Source organism: Amborella trichopoda, chromosome 2 (genome assembly GCF_054954075.1).
Source record: "Amborella trichopoda isolate Santa Cruz 75 chromosome 2, AtrichopodaSantaCruz75HAP2 v2.0, whole genome shotgun sequence".
NCBI classification, from domain to species: Eukaryota; Viridiplantae; Streptophyta; class Magnoliopsida; order Amborellales; family Amborellaceae; genus Amborella; species Amborella trichopoda.
This window is the reverse complement of record NC_142337.1, coordinates 37,024,493-37,045,671: the sequence shown is the minus strand read 5'-3', so window position 1 is coordinate 37,045,671 and position 21,179 is coordinate 37,024,493.

Genomic DNA, 21,179 nt, shown 5'->3' with positions numbered 1-21,179 from the left:
GCTCCACCCGGCGCTACTCCAACCGACGCTACTCTCTTCTTATCCCACCGGCACTGCTCTAACCGATGCTGCTCCAACTTGCACTACTCTCTTCTTATCCCACCGGTGCTGCTCCAACCAGCGCTACTCTCTTCCTATCCCACCGGCGCTACTCCAATTGGCGCTGCTCCAACCGGCGCTGCTCCCCCCGACGCTGCTCCAATCGGCGCTGCTCCCCCCCGGTGTTGCTCCAACCAGCGATACTCTCTTCTTATCCCACCGGCGCTGCTACAACTAGCGCTGCTCCACTTGACACTGCTCCAACCGGTGCTACTCTCTTCTTATCCCAATGGTGCTGCTCCACTCGGTGCTGCTCCTAAAACATGTGTGGCAATTCCTCAAACGACAATACTCCATATGCCTTCTCGATCGACATTACATCTCTCCTCTCATGCGGTGATACTGGCTTAGAAGAAAATTGTGGCCCTTAAAGAGGAATTGCTCCGACAGGGTCTTGTCACCCCTAAGCCCTCCAGGCAGCCGAGGCGTCTTGCGCAGGGCACAGAAAATCTCTGATGCCCATATCACCAAGTATGGGGCCACGAACTCAACGAGTGCTCTGGGTTCGAAGCTATAGTTATGCAGAATCCAGTAAGGCAACATCATTTGTGCAGTTCTACCAAAATGCATCCAGGCCATCGCACCCATTCAAGAGGAAGTCACACTACAAGCCCCTCATGAGCATACAATGGACTCTTCAAAGTCCTCGACCTCTCAGCCTTGGGAAGTCTACCATGGACGAAGTAGGCCCAAATCCCTGCAGCGTGAAGCGGTCCATCAAGCTAGGACTACTCACCAGCTAGGGAGGGTGGTGTCCAAACACCCCCTCATTGATCTAGAAGGAGATGGCAAGCACCTAGGTCAGCCTGCCGAAGGAATATCATCTCTCAGCCACTAATCGAGAAAGAATTCCTCAGGCCCCTTCCTCCACTGTCGACCTTACAAGACTTCATCCCAGGCACCGCTCGCCTTATCCTTTTGTCCAATTAGGCGGACATCCTTGAGCCACCAGCAGCTCAGGATTCCTCCAATATGGGTGATGACGTTATAAACACCCCACAATGGTCAAAGCTGGGGCAATAACTAATATACCCCTTGCACACGAGCGACGACGTAAAAAGCTGCCCGAAACGATCTAACTCTTCTTCCCCTATCTCCTCCTCTATTTCCTCCACAAGTACAGTTTGACGGTGCTCAGACTTCAATACTCTAAATAGAGAGTTCGGAGGCATCAGCCTCACTCGGCCACAACAAGAGTGCCTCAAAGAGATGTTGCCTTTGGCGGCTGGATTCTCGATAGTTGCCAATGCCCTGTCCTCTCGAGCCAAAATCGAGTCATCTTCTGCCTCCTGTTCCAAAGAGGCCTCCCACATGGTGCTGATCTTGGAAGTACCAGCTAGCACGAAGCAAATGGGTCTAAGATTAGGAAAGAAGATATAACCCACACCTCAAAAGCTCAAGGCCCTCAAGTTTCCTGATCCTTCTCTTTCCCCTAAACCTCAACCCCAAACCTTTACATCCCTAATACAAGCCCCTATTACTTCCTCATCAACCCAGACCGCACTGGCCGAGCAGCAAAGTCAGCCAATGCCACAAACTGAAACCCAACTAAAGCTTGTTCCTAAACCTACCCCACCATCCACACCAGTGACTGGATCAAGAACACACAAGACTAATGAGGATAAAGTGAAATATGACGTAATTGGGCACTTGAGAAAGCTTCCAACCCTTCTAAGTATCTATGATACCCTCTTGCTATCTAGAGGTTATCGTATGACCCTAGTGCAAGCTCTTTCTAACCCAGAGGTATACGAGATCGAAGTGGAGCCCATTGAGGTTTCCATCCTAAGTGGGTGCTTGGCAGTCTCTTTTTCCGAAGACGACCTTCAGTTGGGGGGTAAATTCCACAATCGCCCCCTCTTTGTGAATGGTGAACTACACGCCTGCCCTATCAACCGCATCATGCTGGATGGAGGGTCAGCAATCAACCTGATCCCAAGAAGGATCCTCACCCGATTGGGATTAAGGTCTGACGACGTCAGTCCTACCCACATCACTGTGCAAGGTTTCCACCAATAAGGAGAGAAGCCAGCCAGCACAGTGCACCTTTGTCTCAAGATTAGTGACCTCAACGATTACACTCAGTTCCACGTAATCGACACTGATACCTCTTACAATGTCCTGCTTGGTCATCCTTGGCTTCATGATCAGGGGGTGGTTACTTCCAAGCTCCACCATTTCTTCAAATACAGCCGAGATGGGAGACATCACATGATCTATGCTATTAAAAGACCGTTCACTGTAGCTAAGACTCAATATGCCGACACCAAGTACTATTTCACAGAACTTCCAATACCAGAAAAGTCAAAGGATGATGGTTGGAGGCCTGCAAGAGAGACTCGTCCCATGATGACATTGAAGACCTAGGGTGAATGATCATGAACATGTTTAGAGAGGATGAAAGACAAGGTAAGATCCTTCCTTTGACTCCGATCTACCCAAGTATACCTTGCAACCTCTCTGAGGTCATGGTATCCTCTCCCAAAGACAAACCTTCCCCCGTTACTTCCAATTTTCCAGAGCAATTCGGCAAGCTAAAAGCAGCTCCTGAGCCTGAGGAAGCCCTAGAGGTAGACTTTCCAGCACCAAGGGTCACCTATACATCAGACCAGCAAAAGGTCCTACATGTCCCCATCGCTCTTCTAGAAGCAAAACTGGCGTACCAATTACCAAGGAAGGTACTCCAAGTTCCATTCTCCTTGAACAAGGGAATCGTCAGCAACCGAAAGAAGGTCTTACACTTCTCAAGGGTTGTCGAAGAAGTACAGGAAGATGAGAGTCATCCCTCTGGATCTCAGGAACAAGACCCCATAGCAGAGCTGAGAAGCGAGGTTCGTAACCTTTAGAGTCAATTGGAGGTTATGCGTATCGATTCAAAGTACTTAAAGGGGTTTGTCCCTGAGACTAAGACTTATGACGAGCTCAAAACCAATGCACCTTGAATGGAAACCAAGGCCCCCCCAAACTGGAGAATTCACAGCAAGCAGGCTCATTAGATCATGAGAACCATGAATTATGAGCCCCTATCTAATCAAACACTCAGAGGTGAAGTAGCAACTGCTCCCCCATTCGAGGTCATTGAAGACACAACAGGTTGCCACAAGAAGAAGCAAGGAGTGGGCTATTTTTTTCATCTCAAACTATGAAAGGGCGAAAGCAATGAAATAGAAAAGAAAGACAAATAAGAGACATGCATTGCATAGACAAGGAAAAGAACTATTTTATTCATAAAAAATGTTGTTTCTTTACAATAAAGAGAAAAATAGAAAGAAGATGCCATAAAAAATTGTCAATGATCTTAAAGACCCTTCCCTTGCACTCATCAGCCGAGGCTCTTGCTCGCTCGATATCCATCCTCAATGCGGCCACCAGCCAAGCCTCACACTCCACTAGGGCTAGTTACCCACCCAAGGAGCGCTTGAGGTCCAGCTCCTTCTGGCCCAGTTCCTTATCTTCGGCGTCCCAAGCTGTCGTCCCCTCTTCCAACCTGGAAAGCTCTTGCGCTCATTTGACAGTCTTCGCCTTCAGGGTCTCCACCTTGTTATCACGTGTTATGGCGTTCTCGGTAAGAGCGGACTTCTGAGAAGCGGTAGCCTCTATCTCTTCTACCTGGACTTGTGCCAACTTCCAACTCTATGCTAGGGAAGCCTCCATTAAACTTAGTCGCGAGCTATCTAGACACATTGCGGCCTTTTCAGCTTCAGAGCCTTCATCCTCCATCCCTCAAGCTCATTGGCAATGCTGTTAAAATAAGGGAGGATTTCTGGCTCATTCCCTAAGGCAATCCCCCTCAACTATTGGATCGGTGTTCCAACCTCTTCAAGGGACGACAATTTCAGCTTTTAGAGGCCCGTCTGAAGCATATAAAAAATGATGCCTGACAGCCCGCTGAAAGAAGGCCTAGGCAATATAATAGGAATAATCATAATAGGAGGATTCCTAGCTACAGCCAAGACCTCGAGCTCCCCAAATTCAGGAGCAGCCTCAAGCTGCTCTGGTACCTCGTCAACGGCTTTCTTGTTCTAACCCTCTATCATGACCACGTCAGGCTCGATTCTTTCATGCACAGATACTGTAGCCTCGCTGTTTGCAAGCACTACAACCGCAGTCGAGGCAAGGCTGGCCTCCTCCCCTGGAGCCGCTACCTCAGTCTCATGTTGCACCACGACGACTTCCTCTCTAGGGGTAGAGATCTCACCATGTGTCCCCTCTTCTTGAACCATCTCCATTTCAGGAGGTTCAACACCATCTCCCTCTCCTTCTTTGCTCTTGTCTCCTACGGCGATCACTTCAGCAACAGGCTCCCCCACGACGCCTGCCTCTTCTATAGTCATGGGTGCTGCTCTGGGCCCTTTGACCATGTTTGAACAAAGGTCGTAGTAGCCAGCCGAACACTAGAGGGTAGCCGCCAAGGAAGCTTGTCTCAAGGTATTTATGAAACGCCTCAACATCTTCATGGTCCACGAGGAGTACCCCCTCAGGTGTGCTCTCCTTATACCCACAAGCCGGCAGAAGACCATTTCATGCCCGAGGTTTCTACCATCTGCTTGCCTAGAGTAAGCAAGTTTGCATTAGAGGCTATGTTTCGGTGCAGGTAATGCAGGAGGCTTACTCCTTGTTCTACACTCACATTGCCTTCATTATCTTCCTTCATCACCAACTGGACAGGGGCGCTCACAAAGGTGATGCTCAAGGGACACCTTGGTTCACATAAGGCCTCGGTGAGCCAAATTAGCTCACCTCTCACCAAGCTTTCACCAGTGAATTTAGCAGTACCAAGCTCCCCTTCCCGTTGGAGATTCCTCACATCTAGAATGGCATCTGAAGACTTGGCCATTATACTAGAAGATTCACTGGCAAGGGATGCTAGGTGGTCGCGAAGAGGCTGCACTCACAAAGGCGTATCGCCGACTGGGCACTCAAGGTGTAATATTGTTAGGGTATCTCATCCCACAGCCCAAGGGAACACTATCACCATCTGCCCACTGAGATGGTATCGTTGTCTCGTGACTAAGATGTGTTAATGCTAGTGCTCCAGTTGTCAAGAACATGCCACACATGCGTTCCTCGAAATATGTACACATCGCTTGACACTTGCAGTGTGGCTTGTCAGCGCGTGCAGAGGGCAACCGATCACCATCCCACACCCCTTCGTCTCTTGACCATTATGGCCTCGCAACCCTTCAGGTTCCCGCCGGTGTTTCTCCTCTTCACCGGAAATTCACTCCTGACCACCGGAAAACCCTTCCCCGTCATCTACTCATTACCAGAGTCAATGGAAAGCAACCGAAAATTCCCGAAAGCTTTCCCTTCTCCCTACTTCTGCACTTTAGCAATTTGCCACAAGCTCACCGAAATTCTATTGAGTTCCCGACGAGCCCACTGCTGCTCCTCCTCCTTCTCCTCCAACAACTAAAGGACCGACAATCCTCTGAACTCTCTGCAACCTCCCTTCAATCGAGGAACGACCAAAGGAGAACTAAAACCTCGACAAGGCACCTCTGCAACCTGACTAAGGCCCTGAGAAACCCTGCTCTTAGTTCGGGGAGCCTCAACACTCTCCAAGGATGTTTGCAAGTACCTCCCGAAGGCCCACATCCCACTGAAGATCGCCACAAAGAGCTCCCTTTCTGCTATAGATTTCAGTCAGAAAGTTCTAATCGAGAAATGTCTCCCCAAAAGCTCAAGCCCTCTCTCTCTCTCTAAGAAAATTCTCCAACTGTTTTACCCTTCGATAAAATAGTAAAGGGGGGTTCTTCCCACTTTTATACTCAGCAGTACTGCAAACTTCCCTTGACCAACATGAAATGATGCCGAAGTCCTAAACTTCAGACGGGGAAAAGTTCAGGTTGGGGCAGATCAAGCCCGAGGCCCGAAAAGGGCCATCACCGGGCGCGTACATCAAGGGCCATCACCATGCGCCTTCGTCAAGGGCCATCGTCATGTCCCTTTATCAATGGCTATCACCGCGCACCTTCGTCAAGGGCCATCACCGCCTGCCTTCGTCAAGGGCCATCGTCACGTTCCTTCATCAAGGGCCATCACCTTGCGCCTTCGTCAAGGGCCTTCGTCGCGCGCCTTCACTTAGAGGTCATCGTCGCGCACCTCGTCAAAGATTCATTATCGTGTGCCTCGTCATAGGCCGCTGCCTCGCACTTCACCAAGGGACCTAACGCAGTGCACACATCATCTAGGCCTAGTGCCGCATGCGCCATCCAACACTTAGTGCCACGTGCATGCCATGGCACTCCTATCTGGACCTTCATCCTACATCCTCAGGAAGTTCATTCCCTACACCACATTCTCACTCCTCAGGGAGTCCAATCTTCGGTGACGGCTCTGTTCCTCATGGAGACGCATTCCCTCACCACACTATGGTCCAGATGCACGACCCTAAATTGCATGGTCAAAACTATATGACCTTAAATTGTAGTGGAGGTCTAGTTGCACAACCTTAAACTGCTAAGTCCTCATCACACAACTCAAAACTGTACGACCAGGGTCCAAACAACATGACCTTAAACTGTAGCGAGGTTCTTAGCCGCACTACTTTAAAACTACATAGCGATGGTTCGAGCTATAAGACCCTAAAACTGTAATGCACGGCTTGACAAATGGCTCACATGCATAAATTTAACTGAGAGATGGACCACCTATTCTTACGGTGTATTTCATCAACATCTCCAGTGAAGTTAGATGTCTGCAAAGGTCATCCCTACCCCTTTAATCCCTAATTAGTCTGTTTCACGCTAACATCCTAGGGAGAGTCACATCTTATTGCGACCCACTGTTCCCATGGAGTTAGGTCCACGCTTATCTTTTCAACCCCCAGCAGGGTTAGCTTGTACTCCGAACTGTCATTCCCAGGAGAGTTACATGAAGCCCCATCATTATCCCCGTGGAGTCACACTGACCCCCCAAACCCCAATGAAGATTCGCTTCCACTTGCCACTTTTCGTAGGGCCACCATCTTCATCTAAAGCTCTCTGCTTGTGAATAGCCTTAGCTATTTTATTTCCAGGGAGTCAAATTGCTTTTCACAAACCTATTCCCCATGGAGCTTCATCCAGATGGTTACCTACATAATGGTCCATGCTGCATGACCATAAACTGCACAGCCATGGTCCATGCTGCATGACCTTAAACTGCACAGTCATGGTCCATGCTGCATGACCTTGAATTACACAACCATGGTCCAAACTATTTGAACTTAATCTGTAGTGGAGGTCTAGTTGCACGACCTTAAACTACATGGTCCATGCTGCATGACCTTAAACTACACAGCCATGGTCCATGTTTCATGACCTTAAACTGCATTGCCATAGTTCAAACTATATGACCTTAAACTGTAGTGGAGGTCTAATTGCATGACCTTAAACTGCATGGTCCTAGTTGCTTGACTTTAAAACCTCATTACCACGGTCCATGCTGCATGACCATAAATTGTGTAGCCATGGTCCAAACTATAGGACCTTAAACTGTAGTGGAGGTCTGTTGCAGGACCTTAAACTAGAGTCCAAGTTGCATGACTTTAAATTGCATAACCACGGTTCAAGCTATATAACCTTAAACCATAGTGCACATCCTGATCGCATGACATTAGACTTCTTTGCCAAGGTCCAAGAGGCATGCCCTTAAAAATGCCCACAGATATGCACACACCCCCTTTTACGTGTTTCTTCACGCATGTCTGCCCTAACTGACCCATTTGTATGCACGCACCACCTCCATTACCTCTCCAGTGAGACAATACACGCACACACACCTTTTGCTCCCATCTTTGTCCACGTCTTCCCTAACCGACCTGTTTGTGTGCACACACCACCTTCGTTACCTTTCTAATGATTCCATTCATCAGTACCATCTTTCACCATTCCATGCTCACAAAACAGCAAGCCATCTCGCTACCCATACTTGTCGTCAACTAGTGACCCACCATTATTCACCCACCATTCATTCATCATCAACTCTTCATCTAAAGCTCTCTGCTTGGGTATAGCTTAACCTGTTTTATCCCCAGGGAGTCAGATCACTATCCACAAGCCTAACCCTCATGCAGCTTCACCTACATGGCGACCCACTCAAAGGTCCATGCTACATGACCTTAAACTGCACAGCTCTTGTCCGCATTACATGACCTTAAACTACACAGCTCTGGTCCATGCTGCATGACTTTAAACTGCACAGCTCTAATCCTAACTGAATGACTTTAAATTTCACAAACATGGTGAAAATTATATGACCTCAAACTGTAGTGGAGGTTTAGTTGCACAACCTTAAACTACATGGTCCTAGTTGCATGACATTAAACTTCCAAGCTATATGACCTTAAACCATAGTGCTCGTCCTAGCCACATGACATTAAACTGATTCACACAGATCAAAGAAGCATGACCTTAAAGACGCCCCCACATACATGCACAACCCTCTTATGTGCAAATCTTCACGCACATCTTCCCTAACTAACCCATTCGTGTGCGCACACCACCTTTATTGCCTCCTCAATAAGTCCACATACGTGCACACACCCTTTACATGCATCTCCACATGCACCTTCCCTAACCAACCAGTCGTGTGCGTGCACCACCTTCATTACCTTTCCAGTGAGTCCATTCATCATTACCATCTTTCACCATGCCTTAGTGAGTCTTACCCAGGCTCACAAAATGGCAAGCCATTTCGCCACCCATTTCACAAAATCATGAGCAGCGTGATTTGGCCACAAGCGAGGCCCGACGTTTCTGAATTTTTTGCGCTTTCTTCACATATCAGCAACTTCTCTCTAGCTTTTCTTCACGCTTGAGTGTCATCGCGGGGCGTGGCAAACATCGAAATGCTCATCTTGACGAGACGAACATGCTCCCAAATTTGAGCATGATCCAAATTGGGACGAGCGATATATGAGCGTCAAAATTTAGTATTCATGACTGTCCCTTTAATGGTGTGGAGTTGCAGGCTGGCTGCACAAAAATAGCGTGCAACTCCTCCTGTTTCGTTCTTTTGCTTATGACGTCTTCTTGGAGTGTCTGTTTAAGCTAAAATTTGAACCCTGGGGGTTTCCAACCATACTGGATCCAATGGCGGTGGTCCCACAGCAAATTGAGACATCGAAGATATAACTTTAGTTATAGGGGTCCATTTTAGGGTTTTAGAGGTTGTTTCTACTGGAACAGTTTCTCAATTTGTCCTGCCTTAGACATGTCAGAATGCAGCGAAACTTGGCAAAAGACTTTTGAGAGTCCTCATGAAGATCTCGACCAGTTCTGGGGCTATTATGAGACTAGAAAAATTTCCACTATTTGCTAGGCTTTTACTAAGCGGGGGCCCCATGATGATGAAAAATATCTTCCAAATACATGCCCCACCAAATGTTATGCTTCAAGAGAATCAAGAAGTGCAATCATTCAGAAAATTTCTCTGGGGCTAGCCAAGGACTATGCGAGTGCTGAGGAGGTCCACGCAATGCCATGACTAGGATGCTCAGACATTTGGATGTAATGTGTGGGTCCATCCCTGGAGACTTTAGCGGGACAAATTTGGAGGGATCCCATCAACGTCCTCACCCTCGAGGGACTATTTGTGATTCTGAAAGCCTGAGGATTTTGTAGGGACCTCGTTGGCCAGAATCGGGCCTATCTGGAGGCCAAACGCTATGAACCTTTAGTCGTCATTGTTCGCTGCTACACCAGGTTTGCTTTTGTTTTTTAGGGTATCTTTGTAGGTCCCATCTAGCGTGGTCCAGTTGGGGCTTTTGACCCATCCTAAAAGTCTAGGTCTGTCGGCTAGGGGAATTTTGGCGAGTCTAGGTCAGGGTCCAGAAGGTCTGGGCCTGTCGGCTAAGGAAGGTTTTAGGCAAGGCAATCTCATGGCGAGGAAAAACCTTGAAGTCTCTGGCAGGTTAGGCCCTGGCTTTGTCAGTTTCTTACCTTCGTGATTGTCTTTATGCATTTTGGAGGGATCTTTCAGAAGTCGTCCTCACCCTCAAGGACACTTGTTGTTTGTTGAAGTTGAAGTGTGGGAGATATTATGCGGCTCTCACTCTCGGATGAACCATTTTGTGGTGTGATTGGATGCTGGCAGTTGAGGGTTTTAGGTAGACCTCAATGGAATTATGCCTGTATGGCAATTGAGTGTCGGCTGATGCTATGGTAGTGCGCCAACCTGGTTTGTCAGTCCAAGCACCCTTTTGCGGGTTTTGACTTGAGCAGGGGGAAGTGGTGTCGTAGAGATGGTTTTCACCAACTTACTTTGTTTTTTAGCTCTTTTACCCATGACGTAGCGGTCATGCCTACCCTTTTCATTCTTTTTTGCCCACAGTGCCCTTTTGGGGTTTTCACCATGTATGGGTTTTTATGTTCACATAAATCTTTTACTCATGGTTTCGTGACCATGCCCGTCCATCATTTTTACTCATGGCGTTTCCTTGTTGAGGTGTACACCATGCCCATTTTTTTGTGAGGGCATGTTTAGGGTCATGCGTTGGAGACCTATGCGAAGCCTTTTAATGTCATGTGGTAAGGACATGCACTATAGTTTTAGGGTCATACAGCTGGACCGTAGTGATGATGAATGACAGTCTGTAGAGGCCATGGAGTGAGTATGGCGATGGTTTTGACTCACTTTGGGGAGATAGCATGAGGCTACTTATGAAGGAAGAATGGTGGGTGAAGAGTGGTGACCCACTAGCTGACAGAGAGTATGGGTAGTGAGATGGCTCGCCATTTTGTGAGCATGGGTAAGACTCCCTGGGGAATGATGGATGGTGTGTGAATACGAACGGGTAGGTTAGGGAAGGCATGCATGAAGATGCACGTAAAGGGTGTGTGTGCATATGTAGACTCACTGGGGAGGTAGTGAAGGTGGTGTGCATACGAACCGATCGGTTTGGGAAGATGTGTGTGAAGATGCACGTAAAGGGCATGTGCACATACATTTGGGGGCGTCTTTAAGGTCATGCCTCCTGGACCTGGGCCAAACAGTTTAATGTCACGTGGCTAGGACGTGCATTATGGTTTAAGGTCATATATCTTGAACGGTGGTTATGCAATGTAAATTCATGCAACTAGGACCATGCAGTTTAAGGTCATGCAACTAGACCTCCGCTACAATTTAAGGTCATGTAGTTTGGACCACAGTTATGCAGTTTAAGGTCATGCTGTACGGACAAAGGTTGTGCAGTTTAAGGTCATGCAGCATGGACCAAGGCTGTGCAGTTTAAGGTCATGCAGCACAGACAGTGGCTGTGCAATTAAGGTCATGCAGCACGAACCGTGGCTGTGCAGTTTAAGGTCATGCAGCATGGACCATGTCTATGCAATATAAGGTCATGTAGCATGGACCGTTTTGTGGTTCGCCATATAGGTAAAGCTACATGGGGGATAGCAATATGACTCCTTGGGGATAAAAATAATTAAGGCTATACACAAGTAGAGAGCTTTAGATGAATATGGTGGCCCTACAAGGAATGGCAAGCGGAAGCAGAGTTCATAAGGAATTATGAAGACTAATTTGACTTCACAGGGATAATGAGTAATGGTATGCATGTAACTCCACTGGGGATGACGGGACGGAGCACAGGTGTAACCCCACTGGAGGTTGAGAAGTTGAGAATGACGTTAACTCCCTAAGGATAGTGGGTCACGATAGGATGTGACTCTCACTAGAATGTTGGTGCAAAACAGACCCATCAAGGGTAGGCACAACCCTTGCATACATCTAACTCCACTGGGGATGTTGATGAAATACACCTGGTGAAGAGGTGGTCCATCTCACTGTTAAAGTTATGTGTATGGACTATTTGTTGTGTCGTGCAATACAGTTTTAAGGTCTTGTAACTCGGACCATGGCTATGCTCCTTAATGTCATGAGGTTAGGAACATGTAGTTTAAGGTTGTGCAACTAGACATTCGCTACAATTTAAGGTCATGTAGTTTCGACCATGGCGCTAAGCCTTTTAACGTCATGTGGTCAGGACATGCACTATGGTTTAAGGTCATACAACTGGACCATGGCCGTACAGTTTTGAGTCATGCAACGAGGACTCTGCAGTTTAAGGTCTTGCAATTAGACCTCTGCTATAGTTTAAGGTCATATAGTTTGGACCGTGGGTGTGCAGTTTAAGGTCATGCAGCACGGACCATGGCTGTGCAGTTTAAAGTCATGTAGCACAAATCATTGTGTGGTGAGGGAATGTGACTCCATGGGGAACAGAGCCATCACCGGAGACTGGACTCCCTGAGGCGTGGGACCGTGGTGCTGGGAATGAACTTCATGAGGATGCGGGATGATGGTCCAGATGAGAGTGCCCTGGAATGCACACGGCACTAAATGTTGGATGGCGCAAGTGGCATTAGGCTTAGATGATGCACGCACGACAATAGTCCTCCGACAAGGCGCTTGGTGATAGCCTTTTGACGAAGTGCACGATGATAGATCCTTGATGAGGAGTGCGGCGATAGCCCCTTGACAAAGCACGCGGTGATAGCTCCTGGCGAGGCGCACGGTGATACCTCCCTGATGAAGCGCACGGTGATAGCCTTCGAGTGAAACATGCGGTGATAGCCTTTTCGAACCCGCCCCCGCTTAGTCTTATTTCCATCAAGAGCTGGAGACTGGAGCATCATTTTGAAATTGTGAGAAGCAGTTTGTGGCACTGCCAAGTATAAAAGGGGGAAAACCCCATTTTACTATTTTACCGAAGGGTAAAAAGTTATAGAGTTTCTAAAGAGAGAGAGTCGGAGCTTCTAAGAAGAGACTTCTGAAGAGAGTTTCACGACCAAAGTTTGTAGCAGATAGGCGTTCAGGAGGTTTTTGGTGAGCTTGAGTAGGTCGTGGAGCTTCCTACTGTGCTTGCGGATACTTTCGAAGAGTGTCAAGGGCTTTCTGAGCAAGGAAAGCGGTTCCTTCGGGCCTTAGCAAGATTTGCATAGGTGCTCTGCAGGAGTTTCGATACGTTATTCGGTAGTCCCGTGGCTGAAGGGAGGATGCAGAGAAATCAGGGGAGTCTGATAGTCCTCTGGCTATCAGAAGCGAAGGAGTAGTAGCAGCGGGCTCACCGAAAACGCAGTGGAATTCCCATGAGTTTGTGATGAACAGCTGAAGTGCAAAAATTGGGAGAAGGGAAACCCACAGGGTCAAGGGAAGCTTTCTTTTGATTTTTGGTTGTTTTCGACTAACTTCAGTTACTAGTGAAAAGGTTTCCCTGTGATCAGCAGTGAATTCCCAGTGAGAAGAGGAAGTGCAGGTGAAAACCCGAGGCATCACAGGCCTTCAACAGTCGGGAGGTGAAGGGTTGCAAAGCAGCGAACGGTCACCCTCCACACACGTGGTGACAAGCCATGCCACGAGTGTCAAGTGGCGTACTTGGATTCTGATGGACGTGGTGTGCTGCGCATGTGGCACATGCGAACAGTTGGAGCGTGGGCGTTTCTGATAGTCCCTTGGTCGTGGGATGGTGATACCCTCATTTGGTGGCAAGACAGTAATAACATCATAGCAGGTAGACAACGATAGCCCTACCTCTGTGTACGCCAATACCATCTCAGCGGGCAAACGGCGACAATCTTGACCTTTGTTACGAGACGGCGATAGCTTGCCATTATTATGCCCTGAGTGACCAGTCGACGATACACCTTTGTTAGCACAGTTCTTCGTGGCCTGCTTAGCGTCCTTTGGCATTGAAGCTTTTGAAATAATGGCCTAGTCTTCAGGTACCATTCCAGACGTGAAGAACCTCCCACGAGCAAGGGAGATTGGTACTGATGAATTCACCGGTGATAACTTGGTGAGAGGTGAGCCTATCTGGCTCACTGACAGCTTATGTGAACCAGAGTGGCTCTTGAGCATCACCTTTGGTAGTGACCCTGTCCAACTGGAGATGAGGGAAAATAATGACGGCAATGTAAGTGTAGAGGAAAAGGTAGGCCTCCAGCATTGAGTACACCGAAACATAGCCTTCAATAGGAACTTGCTGACTCTAGGCAAGACGATGGTACAAACCCCTGGCATGAAATGGTCTTCTGCTGGCCTGCGGGTACAAGGAGAGCACCAATACCTGACGGGGTATTCCTCATGGACCATGAAAGTGTTGAGGCATTTCAAAAATACTTTGAGATGGGCTTCCTTGCCACTTGCCCTCCAGTGCTCGGCAAGCTACTATGGTCGTTGCTCAAATATGGTCAAAGTGTTGTTGGAAACTTGGAGCCATGTTAGCAACACATGGCTGCGTGGTCATGGGGAGGCAAGGACATCGCTGATGGACCTGCACTTGGGCTGTCGCTCCTTGGTGTTATGTATGACACGTTATTCCCTCGAACTCAGTCATTCCTGGAGGGGAAAAGGTAGGCAAGAAAGCCCCATTGGCTGAGCTTCAGGAATTGTTCGGGACCTACCAACAACTCTATGATGAGCCCAAAAGTGGGCGAGTCACCTCGCCAGGTGGATTACATTCTTCCACGGTGACTATACAGATGAAGTTGGTCCATCGTCGAGAAAAAGAGAGAAGGAAACCCCAGGTTTTCGAGCTGCGGAAGAAGAATGAGCATATCTTCCTGGCAGCTTACTTGATACTCTTCTTATGTAAATTTGCCCTGCCAGAACGGCCAGATGTCATTCGTCCCGGCACATTCTATGTTGCCTGCGACATGGTGCAAGGGAAGGAGTACGCACTCGCACAACATGTTATGTGCAGTATTTATCATGGCCTGGGAGCGATTCCAGCGGAAGGCAGTATCAAGGGAATGAAGGAGGAAATGGCATAGTAGATGGCCTGGCCTTCCCAGGAGATTTCAAGACCCCTTTCCCAGTCCATTATGTGTATGGCTAGCTTGGGGTTTATTTCCAAACACATACCTCAGAACTAGAGAGTTGGAGGAAACCATGTGTCCATTTTTCCTGAAGATTGTCGGGTAGAAGGCAATTTTCCATACCCCAGGCCGTGCGCGCGGCTTGTTCTACAACAATCACCTCCACATGACTCAGGCGGCGTTCCTAGTTGGAGGCCTCATAGAGTGTGCATTTGTTGACGATCAGGGCCACCACCTAGATAGTGACTTCACCAACCCAAAAGAACTGATATTTATGCCGAGTATCAGAGGCAAAGTTCTTGCCTATCGCATTATCCATAGAGAGAAGCTTGAGGGATTCTTTCCTCATCGGTTTGCCCGTCAACATGGGCTAGATCAAGGCTGTCCGTTCTCAGTATTCGTTGAGAAATGGCATCGAAGGGCTGCTCGCTGAAAGAAAGACCAATTGGGAACCCTCCGGGAGACTTAGCTCACGAGGCACATTCGTACTACTTGGGCCACATGCTTGGAGGCCACCAAGGTCAATAAGTATGTGCTGGCCCACTTTGGCAGGATGATATGGGCAATCGAGGCCCACGAGCTCTGGTGGAGAATCACGAACAAGGGGTATTGAGACGTGGACCACCCTTGGAAAGGAAAGAGTGGCTGATGGAGCCAAGATACAAGGCAACGAAAAATGGCAATGACCCCTCCCTTAAGTGACACCTTTACCCTAGGCTTCCTCAATGACTGGTGTGCAATCGGGCGGCCTGGCCAGACTACCGTAGACAAGTCTTTGCCATGGTTCGTCAATATGGAGAAGAAGACAGAGAGCATTTTTGACAACCTCTCTGACATTTTCAAATGGAAGGAAGGCTGCAAGGTCCAGGGGTACGAAGGGCGTCTGATCCAGGATTTAAATGAGTTGATACGGAGTGGCTCTCATAGCAAGCGAGCCACCTGTTCTTCCAAATCAGGCACCTCGAAGACCACTGCATCTCAGCAGGCAAAAGGAAAGAAAAGGAAGCGGGCTACCCCAATGGCTTCTTAGACTTTGCCTAAGAAGGCAGCCAAGGCTTCGAAACACAAAGGGTGTAAGATCCCAGTGGTCGACGAGTCAGAAGACGGGTCCTCGCCCTCGGCTTCTTCAGAGGACTGTATGTCTCTTGCTATTTCTACATCGCCCTCTGATCTTGAGGATTCACCCTCTCGTTCACCCAAGCCCTCCCCTAGCCCTTTAGAGGATAGCGCCGGTGCCTCAGATGCTACTGCCCTGATCAAGATTGCTTCAGATTGGGAAATGACGTCCATGGTTGAAGGGGAGGGCCCAGTCCTAATGGAGGTTAACGGGGCTGAGGATGATGACTTTGATGAGGCAGCAGAGGCGTAGAGGGCCTCAGGAGCTCTGGAGGTTACTATGCCTACCGAGGAAAGGGAAACCCGAGTAGAGCTTCTAGTCATAGAAGAGGCTGGAGCCCTAGGGCCGGAAGAGGGACCACCCAAGCAACAGGAAGTTGCTCCCCTGGGTGATGTAGCTAAAGGGGAAGCAAAGGTAGGACACCCTCAGGGATCAGGCTTGGAGGGCCCAGAGGCTGCATCCATAACTGGAGAGGAGGCAGGCCCCGTGGGAGATCCTGTAGCTGAAGTGGTCGTCGAGGAAGACAAGGGCGAAGGAGAAGGGAAAGTGTCAAACTTGCCGAGGATGGCAGTTCAAGAAGAGGGGAGTCAAGGAGAGACTGCTGCCCCAGGAGAGGAGGCTACCATGGTACAGCCTAAGACTGAGGTAGTAGATCTAGGCGAGGAGGTCAGCCTTGCCCTGGCTGAGGCTGTGGAGTTTACAGAGGGTGAAGCTATGGCATCTGAGCCTGAAAGGATCGAGCCCGACACGGTCATGATAGGGGATCTGAGTGGGAGAGTCATTGAAGAGGTACCAGAGCAGCCTGAGGTTGCCCATGAATCTGGGAGCCTGCGGCCTTCGCTGCGACTGGGTCTCCTTCTGCTATGGTCGCCCCTACTATACTGCCCAAGCCCACTTTCATCGGGCTGCCAAGTGTCATTTTTTAGATGCTTCGATTGGGCGTCCAGAAGCTAAAGGAGTTGTCTGTTAAAGAGCTTGGAAAAGAGATCCCACAATTGAGTGGGATCGCCTTAGGGAGTGCTCCCGAAGTTCTCCCTTACTTTGACAGCATTGCCAATGAGATGGAGGGATGGAGAATGAAGGCCCTGTAGCTGAAAAAGGTAAGAACGCGCTTAGAGGGCTCACAGATAGAGTCATTGGAGGCTTCCCTTGCACATAATCGGGAGCTGACAGAGGTCCAGGTAGGGGACATGGAAGCTACTGTCTCTCAAAAGTTCGCTCTTGTGAAGAAGGCCGTAACGTGTCATAACAAGGTGCAGACCCTGTAGGTGAAGATTGCGAAATGGGTACAGGAGCTTGCTAGGCTGGAGGAGGAGACTGTAGCTTGGGAGGCCGAAGATAAGGAACTGGGCCAAAAGGTGCTGGACCTCGAGTACTCCCTGGGCGAGCAGCTAGCCCTAGTGGGGCACGAGGCTGAGCTGGTGGCTGAATTGAAAGTGGGCATCGAGTGAGCGAGAACCTGGGATGATGAGTGCAAGGGGGAGATCAATGAGATCATTGACCATTTTTTACTACATCTTCTTTTTATTTTTCTCTTTATTGTAAAGAAACGACACTTTTGATGAATGAAATAGTTCCTTTCTTTTTCAATGCAATGTATGTCTCTTATTTTCCTTCTTTTTCTATTTTATTGTTTGTGCTCCTTCATAGCTTAGACGAAAAAGAATAGTCCACGCCTTGCATTGTTTTATGGCCACTTGTTGTGGCTTCAATGATCTTGAATGGAAGAGTAGCTGACCTCTGAGTCTTTAATTCGATAGGGGCTCATAATTTAGGGTTCTAATGATTTGGTGAGCCTGTTCGCCGTAAATACTCAAGTTTGGGGGAGCCTTGGCTTCGATTTGAGGTTCATTGCTTTTGAGATCATCATAAGTCTTAGTATCACAGACAAACTCCTTAAAGTGCTTTGAAGCAACGCACATAACCTCCACTGATTCTGGAGTCTACGAGCCTCACTTCTATGTTCTGCCATGGGGTCGTGTTTTTGAGAGCAGGAGGCCTGACTCTTGTCCGCCTGTACTTCTTTAATAACCCCTGAAAAGTGTAAGACCTTCTTTTGGCTACTCGTGGTCTCCTTATTCAAGAAGGATGGAATTTGGAATACCTTTCTTGGTGGTCCGTATGCCAGTTCTGCTTTTAGAAGAGCAATGGGGATATGCAAGACCTTTTGTTGGTCTGTTGTATATGTGACCCTCGGTGCTGGAAGGTCCACTTCAAGGGATTCTTCAGACTCAGGAGTTGCTTCTAGCTCGTCATTTTGTTTTGACGAATTAGAAGTAGAGAGGGAGGTTTCATCTTCAGTGGAAGACACCATCACCTCAGAGAGGTGGCAAGGTATATTTGTGGAGTCAAAGGGAGGATCTTGCCTTGTCTTTCTTCCTCTTTGAACATGTCCGTAATCATCCACCACCGATCTTCAACATCCTCATGAGACGAGGGCCTTGTTTCTCTCATAGGCTTCGAATCATCATCTTTTGATTTTTCTGGCGTTGGAAGGTCTGTGAAATAATACTTGGCGTCGGCATAGTGAGTCGCAGCTACGGGAAATGCCCTTTTATCAGCATAGATCATGTGTTGCCTTCCATCTCAACTGTACTTGAAGCATTGGTGGAGGGTGGAAGGAACCACCCCGTGATCATGAAGTCAAGGGCGACTGTAGGATGTTGTAAGAGGTATCGATGTCGATTACATGGAACTGAGTGTAATCATTGAGGTCACCGATTTAGAGACAAAGGCGCACCGTGCTAGCTGGCTTCTCTCCTGATTGATTGTACCCTTGCACAGTGATGTGGGTGGGAGTGAGGTTGTCAGACCCTAATCCCAGTTGGGTGAGAATCCTTCTTAGGATCAGGTTGACTACTAACTCTCCATCAAGCATGATCCAGTTGATAGGGTAGGCGTGTAGCTCACCATTCACAAAGAGGGGGCAGTTGTGGAATTTGCCTCCAAACTGAAGGTCGTCTTCAGAAAAAGAGATTGCCAATCACCCACTCAGTATGGCTGGGTCAACCTCAATAGGCTCCACTTCAGTCTCGTACACCTCTAGGTTAGAAAGGGCTTGAACCAAATCCATACGATGGTCGTCTGAACCGGGGAGGAACCTGCAAAGTCGGTGCATGTGCACCTTTCGAGTTAACCATTCGGGTCAGCTGGGGCTTAGTACACGAGTTCGACTTAAGGAGGCCGAGACATGCGAGCTTGTGTCTGTGAGAGACTGGGCAGAAGCCCATCTCTCACAGGGTGAAGTTGTGTGTGCTGGGAGGGAGGACGCAGTGGTCGACCCTCATGTGTTTGAGGTAGCATAGAGCTAGCACTGCCTCGAGTTGTGGGTTACAGATGTACAACACATTCAGGGTTCGGCCCGAGAAGGCATAGTCTTGGACATGAGTTCGAGGCAGCATGGAAGTTGCTCCAAGGTGTGGCTCGAGTGGTTGTACCACGAGCCTGTATGTATGTGTGAGAGGTGGAGGCCATAGGGTCTCCGCCTCGGTGTGTCGAGCCTCTAGGTATAGAGGTTCGAAGTGGTGAAGGAGTATGGGGGATTGCCTTAAGGCGAACCTCAGGAGTGACGACAACCTGCTTGCCTTTTACGAATGCGATTAGGGCAGCCTTCTGGGGAACCTCAGCAATATGACTGGCAAGGGACTTGCCAGTAGCAGGGTGCGTGCTGTGTGAGGTAGCAGATGCGCTACCAATGCAAACCAGGGCGGGGAAGCGAGGAGTTAGGGACTTTTAAGTCCCCTCTGGCACCAACCCACAAAAGAACTTGGGAACCGGACTGTGGGTCACGAGTCAAAAGGAGAGTGGGGAAGGAAGCTTGAGCAGTTCGCTTCCTTGGGACAGTCACGAGTGTGGGGATAAGAAAGTCCCCAACTCGGATGAAGGGGTTGAACAACGCAGGTGCATAGAAAGTAATGCAAAAAGTAAAAGGGGATACTGATCAAACAAGAGCGAATCAAAGAAGGGGTAATACGTCCCCAGTGGTGTCGCCTAGCTAGTTAGGTGCCTCGATCTCAACTTCAAAAAACTTGGGACTTGAGATTGCTCTCTCGAGAACCTTGTTTAAGAACAAGGGCAGGTATCCAACTAGTGAGAGAGGAATTTTGAATGTGAGGTGGGGATCAACCTCACCTTGGTCCATGACTTACTCGGGTTGACTTGCGTGGGCACCTTCTTAGGTCACGACGGAAAGCCCCCTAGCTTCTTTAGCTGGTTTGGAATCTCCTCCCTTGACTTTCAATCTCCTTGTTTTTCTGCATAATGCTATCATGGTTAATTTGCAAGATAAGTGGGTCGAAGGGCCCACCCTTGCCTTAGGGAAATGCATATTCGTGTGGCTAAAAATATGAGAACTTAGGGGGATGAAGTGGAAGGTTCGAACAAAGGTCGAAAAGAGAAGAACACTTGATAAAGGGATGAGACTAGCATGATCGTCGGATAGTGACCGACTCGTAGTGTTAGCAAAACATGCATGGTACTCAGAACCAGCACGATGGCAATACAACTCGAAACCGAGGCCGATATGGCGGTGCTAGACTAAGTCAACCCTCACTCAAGTGAGAAGAAAAGAGAATGAAAAGAAGGCACGTGACAGTGAAGAGATAGGGTCCCGATGGCACTAGGCATTGCCACCCTCGACCGTGCAGTAGCAGTGTGACCGCTCTTGGACGGGCTAGACACTACTGCTCATGGCTAGAGTGTGAGCAATGAACTATAAATGGCGCTAGGCATCGCCTTTGGCAGCACAAGAAGGCAGCGCGCCGCTGCACGGGTAGCGATAGGTGTTGTCAAGACCTCCTGCGGGCAGTGCCAGGCCTCACCGTCTACGATTGGCATCACCGTCTATGATAGGCACACATCTGGGGGAGTCCCCTGTGGGTGGCAATGAGTTTCGCCATCTGTGTTCTTCACTGAGACGTCGAGGATACGTCTGCGGATGGTGATGAGTAGCACCGTCAGCAAGCCTCGCTAGGAGATAGAGATGGACAAACAGAAGGAGAAAGAAACTCATGCATGGCATTGCCATCGCCATGCACTACCAGTGGAGCCATAGAAGATGCATGCACGGCACTGCTACTGTCATGCATGGCCTCTGAGAGGAATTCATACAGATTCATGAAAATTCAGATTTAATTGAATTAAAAGAAATTAGAAAATAC